At 43.7% G+C, this 6000-nt stretch overlaps 1 protein-coding gene across 6 annotated transcripts in view; it reads right to left on the bottom strand.

Annotated features, from left to right (window-relative positions):
* Positions 1-3886, bottom strand: part of CTTNBP2NL (CTTNBP2 N-terminal like) — a 52221-nt gene extending 48335 nt beyond the window's left edge. For 2 of the 6 annotated variants that reach the window (XM_077119897.1, XM_077119898.1), the window contains exons 1-2: positions 3629-3885; positions 1776-1956 (exon numbers count right to left, since the gene is read on the bottom strand). The gene's annotated coding sequence lies outside the window, so the exon portion shown is untranslated. Of the gene's footprint in view, positions 1-1775; positions 1957-2680; positions 3154-3628 lie in introns of those variants that run through there. The other 4 variants (XM_077119901.1, XM_077119899.1, XM_077119902.1 and 1 more) reach the window with 4 other exon arrangements.
* Positions 3887-6000: the final 2114 nt, after the last annotated feature.

The following is a 6000-nucleotide window of genomic DNA, read 5'->3' on the forward strand; positions in this document are numbered from 1 at the left end:
CCCTGGCTAAAAAATCCAGGAAAGATAATTTTCATGCCAAAATTATTAAATTTACATACTCCATGACAGACACATACTGTCCTAAATGTCCTTGGATCAGATGTCTGAGATCATGACAGATGAAAGCTGTTTCCTTCTACGTAGGAATCTTAGCTATACACTGAAAAATTTAAAACAAAATCAATCAGTAACTAAAATTAGACATAAAATTTTTACCTTTGCTACAATGCTGAAGGACTAACAGAACATTCAATATTAAGGTCTTTAACTGAGATGTAAAGCTGGTAATAATAATAATAATGGCAATACTACTTACCAACTATTGAGTGCGTTCTATGTGTTTGGCACCTTGCTTTGTGATTTATATTTATTAGTTAATGTAATTCTTAAGAATGCTCTAAAATTACATACCATTATTTCTATATCATAGCTGAGGAAACTGACACATGGTGAAGACAGGATAATCTATTCTTTCTCTGGGTAACAGTGAAAGAGTAGCAGAGCTGGGATTTGAACCCAGGTTCATCTCTAACATCTGTACTATAAATTACTATATTGTATAGTCTCACAATAAATAAGCCAATTTCTGACTGAAATGCTTTGAACTGAAAGCTGGAAGACATTTTTAGTTACTAGTAGTAAACATTCAGGAAATAAGGACAACCAGCCTTTAGAAACAGGTTGAAAAGCCATTCCTTGGGTCAACAACCACAGACTAGACAGATTTCCTCTAGAAATAAATCTCTGCTTCTTGTCTCCTGCCACCAAACACCACTCTAACCCACACAGAAAAGCCAAAAATTCCAATCCTGTTCCGCAAACTGGCAGTACTGCAAACCTGATTCTACCAACACATAAATCTATTGTGGACTGAGCATGTCATGACAACCATAATTAACCTATACGATTGAATTCAGAGACCCTATACTATTCTGTGCCCCATTCATATATTTAGTACCACTTTAGTAAAGCACAAAGTCAATTCAAAATCCATTAAAAAATCCCAAAGTAGATCAGTAACTTGTGAAAACCAAGCACTTGGAAACCATTTTTAATAAAAAAATGAGCAGCCAATCAATTCCTAGTGTGCTCCCTAAATTCACTTTATTCCTATTAGGTCAAATTCTTAGAAAAAAATAAACAAAAATCCTGAAATAACTAGCATTGATGACACTCATCAGTCTGGTTCAAATTTCATGACAGCAAAATTATATCATCTAACTACCAGATATTTTGTTATGGATCATTCGTATATTTTAGAGTCACTTAATATATGGGAACATCATAGATATCAGTTAGAGAAAATAAATTTAAATCAAGGCAAAAAGTGGGTTATTTATACCAATAAGATGTGCCGTATCTTATCAGTGCATTTTCTTTCTAGTTTACCCTAAGGTGACGACATCAAAGTTCAATGAACATCTATTGAGTCATATCCTAGATACTGTGAAAGATATAAAGATAAAAAAAAAAGTATAGACACTGTGAAAGATATAAAGATAAAAAAAAAGTATCTCCCCTCAACGAATTTATAATAGATTTTACATAAATAGATATATCTAGATTATACACACCTAAAAAGTTTCTGCTTGTCTATATCTAACATGACCAATCAGGTGTTGGGAAAAGTTAGAGGAAAGATTTCCAAGCCCCAAAAGTGTATCAAACAGGTCTTGCTTACTGTACCAAATAATCAAGGAGCATTATTTGCTTTTACTTCTCTGCTTATTATGGCCCTGGCAAGCACCAAAACTTTAGTTTCCTTAGTCTCTTACCTTAGTTATTTTCTGTTCTGTGCTCATGTAATAAGATATATCTTTCTTGTATTTCCTGTTCTGCTTTTAGATTTTTCTGCAGTTATTGCTGGGGACCCAAGCTTTATCCTCCTATAGCAGTACACTTTCAGTGTTTGCTGGGGAGACTACAGTTTCTTCTTTGTGCTTTCGTACTGGAGATCTGTGAACAATCACCGAACAGATCTGTGAGCACCGAGAGTGGCCCAGAAACCTTCCAACCTTAACTAGTCAAAGTAATTACCATCAGGAAGTTAAAGACAACAGCTATCACAATCACCTTCTGTGATTCCAACTCCTTGTAGTTTATTGCTATTAAGTTTGACAATAGATAACAGTAATGAAGGGAACTTCAGAATGAAAGCAAAAGAAACACCATGGTAATTTTTAATATATGGAACTGCTATGCACAGATGATTACTGGGGATTCTATGGCATTAAAATCATCAATACTTTGCACCTGCTGAAATGAAGGTCAACTTGACAAAGGCTACACTACAGAGGCACTTTCTGGTATTTACACGTGTGAACAGGTGGAGTTTATCTTGTCTTTATTTACCTTTATCTCTGAGATTTTAAAATTGCTTTACTTTTCATCCTCTAAATGTTGGTAGATGATACTGGTCTTGGAAAACCAGTCAGCACATTATAAATGTATTATTTTCCCCTGGGGGAAAAAATATCCATTACAAAACAAAGTAATTGAGAGAGTAACCAAAAGCCACAGGACCAGATTAATCATAAACCTAGACAACTGAACCTGAATTTTCTTCAATCACTTCCTGCCTTTTGTTTCAAGGTTAAACTGCAGTCTCCCTGAGCAACAGAACTGCCCACCCTAGAATGAGAGAGACTCATATCTAATTCAGTGCTATTTATTTACTTACCTATACTGCTTCATTTTAAAACATGCTGTTATCCACCGACTTCTCACTCAATGCACACTGAATTCCTACCCAGAGAAGGCCAACTCGGAGAATATCCAACACACCCACCCCACTGAAATATAAGGGGATGGCTTTTCATCAGGTTCTCAGGGAAGAAATAGGGTGGAAGGCAAAAGTGAACACAACACAACTCAGATCTAAAAACCCTTAGAAGCTGGATTCTCCCTCACGGAATGGTGAACAGAGGAAGGTACAAAGGCTGAAAGGGGGAGGGGTACTATTTCTCCTTCCTCCGGAGTCTAAAAAAAGTCCATCTTTGCTCCCGGAGCAGGGGCGCTCTCAAGCCCTTGCCCCCACCCCCACCCAGAGGATGGGGGATGGGAAGAGCTGAAGCGGGGGTGGGGGTGGGGGGGCGCTTCTTTTGTACAGCTGGCCGTGTAGGTTGGGTCTTTGATTTTTGCTTCTCCCATCCCTCTTTTTTGGGGGTGGGGTAGGGTGGGGGGATACTGGTTTTATCTTACGGATGAAACCAGCTCTGGTTCTGTCCTAGCGGGCAGGGACAGGTGTAAGGGGGGATGTCTGGCCTCCCGGGAGTACAAAATGGGGGGTGGGGGCGGTAGCCCAAAGAATGGGAACCTGAGAGCCCTCCTACAAGGCGGAGGCGCTGGGCGAGAGGGGCCTGTAAATGAGGGTATCAGGAGAGAAGCACCTTCCGAGGAGACGGGAATTGACGGAGGACAATAAAGTAGCTGAGGGGACCCTCGAAGGATGAGGAGCCGCCTCCTCAGGGAATACCGGGAGGTGAAGGAGACGGCCCCGCCCCCTCCAGGGATGGGCGCTAGCGGCAGTTGAGACGACGGCGGGAGGATACGGTGATCCTACTCTCGCTTTTCTCTCGAGAACCCGCGCTCCCAGCAATCGCCAAGGCCCGACCCTAGCTGCTCTTACCTTTTGCCGGCGCTCTGGGATCGGCTCCCCGCCGCCTCCGCCACCCGCTCCGCATCCACAGCCCCCGAGGCTCCTCCCCTTCAACCACTAGGCGGGGGTATTGGCATTCATCCGGGCCAATCACCACCTCGCCTCTCCAACCCTGCCACCAATCCGCGCCGTTTGGAGGAGGGGCTTCTCAAATGTCATTTAGGCTCCTCCCGGGGCCCCAAGATCCCTTTTGTTTGGAGAGAGCCCGGCTAGGATTGAGCGCGCGTCACTTCCGGTGGGAAGCTCGCTCCTCCGGCCCGGGCGCCAGGGAAGCTCGAGTCCCTCCCCGCCTGGAGTGTGCAACTTTCCACCTTTAGTCAGGTTATCGGGCGGGACCGGGGCGAGCGCCTCACACTTTGCGGTGACGGTACGGGAAGCTTAGGAATGCCGAGCTTCTTGTGTTTGGATTTTGATTTTATCCAAAATGTTAAAAAAAGAAAAAGAGGTGAGCTTGGGTGTGTTATAGAATTCGTTGTTGAAAACCTGGTTACGTGGCTTCCCTTCTCCCTCTGGTTTTTCTTGAACGCGCCTGTGGGTGGGTGTGGTGCTAGCAGCAAGGCGGAGAAGATGAGATACCAGGAGACTGCAATACTTGCAGAAGAGAATGCCTGCTCTCGAGACCCTAGGGCGGGACCCAGGATGGCATCAGGAAGGGCATAGCCCAACCGACCTGCCTTGCGGGCTTCTTTATACACCACGGGCAGGGTGGGGGTGGATGGTGGACGGCAGGCAGTAGACGAATGATTGCTTACTTGTGTGTCAAGCTTTTCCACACTAGCCTTGTCACGTGAGGGGACATTCCTGCGGGATCCTCTGGCGTCGCAGCCCCCATTATACTGTGGGGGCACTGGCGTTTGCAATGAAGCTGGAGCAAAGGACGATGTAGAGGATACAAGGAAGATCCGCCCCTCTTGAGCACGAGGAACACAGACCTTGGCGGTGGCAGCAAACTCCAAGCAGAACCAAGTAACCCAGACGGAGGGGGATAGGATGATGTAGACCTAGTTGCACCTGAGGTCAAAGTTTCTGGGATCCTTTTTCATAGACTGCACTCCATTTCACAGATTGATTCAGCTGATTAAAACCATAACACCCACTACATTATCTTAAATACGATATAACAAATAATACAATTAGATAGTTATATTGAAAAAATGCCTTGATACATTATTTCTGATCTTAATAATTATAATTATGCAAGCAGATGCATCTCCTCACTTAAACAGTTTACAGGTTGGTGGAGGGATGTGATCAGTCTGCAATCACTTGGAGGTTGGAGGGAAGTAAACCAGTATTTAGCATGTCACTGTGAGAGCTAAGCCAGAGGAAAAGGCCAGGACGGAAGGTGCCACCACAGAGAATCAACATCTCAAGACCGGGACTTTCAGTCATCACTATGCCAGGTTCTTTCACATAACGTTATCTTATTTAATCTTCACTAATATATTAAATCTATCCGACCCTGTAAGGCAGATAGCCATCTTTGTGTCCATTTTTCTTTCCTTTTTTTTTTTTGCATGGGCAGGCACCTGGAATCGAACTGGGGTCTCCAGCATGGCAGGCGAGAACTCTGCCACTAAGCCACTGTTGCACCATCCCTTTGTGCCCATTTCACAGACGAGAAAACAGAGATTCAGAGAAATTAAGTAAGGCGACAGAGCTAATAAATGGTAAAAAAAAAACTTCAAACCAAGGATGTTTGACTCTTAACACCTATACCACATTCTGTTCACTGCCCATTGGCTCTCAGGAGGAGGCTTTACCCAGAAAATGGGCATGGATGCCTATAAAGCCACCGTTGGAGCCAGAAAAACAGCTTCATGTTTCCCCCTATTGATTGTAGCTTTGGGAGAGTCATCTCTATATATGAAGAACAGCAAGACTATGGAATGAGGTGCTTAACCGCAGCCTGCGTGCTTTTGGCATAGGGGATACAGAACTTCAGAAAGATGTGTTCAGGAGACTGACAGGCAAGATAAGCCAGGCACATAGTAAGTGCTCAATAAACACTGATGACTTGAAATGGTGAGGGGATACAGAACTTCAGAAAGATGTGTTCAGGAGACTGACAGGCAAGATAAGCCAGGCACATAGTAAGTGCTCAATAAACACTGATGACTTGAAATGGTGAAAAACACAACTTTAGGTGCTGGAATAGGTCCACAAATTTGAAAAGTCCTATTTCCTCCTCCTCCCTTTTGCTCTGCCCATGAGTATGCAATGAGGAAGTGCCTCATTGCTTGACCATGAGGCAGATGTGGAAGAAAGGCTATTTTCTGCTAGCTTCTGAGTCACTCGAAGAGTTGTCCTAGTGAATCAGCCCCTCCCACCTCCCCTCCTTC

Source organism: Tamandua tetradactyla, chromosome 11, assembly GCF_023851605.1.
Source record: "Tamandua tetradactyla isolate mTamTet1 chromosome 11, mTamTet1.pri, whole genome shotgun sequence".
In the NCBI taxonomy this organism is placed as follows: Eukaryota; Metazoa; Chordata; class Mammalia; order Pilosa; family Myrmecophagidae; genus Tamandua; species Tamandua tetradactyla.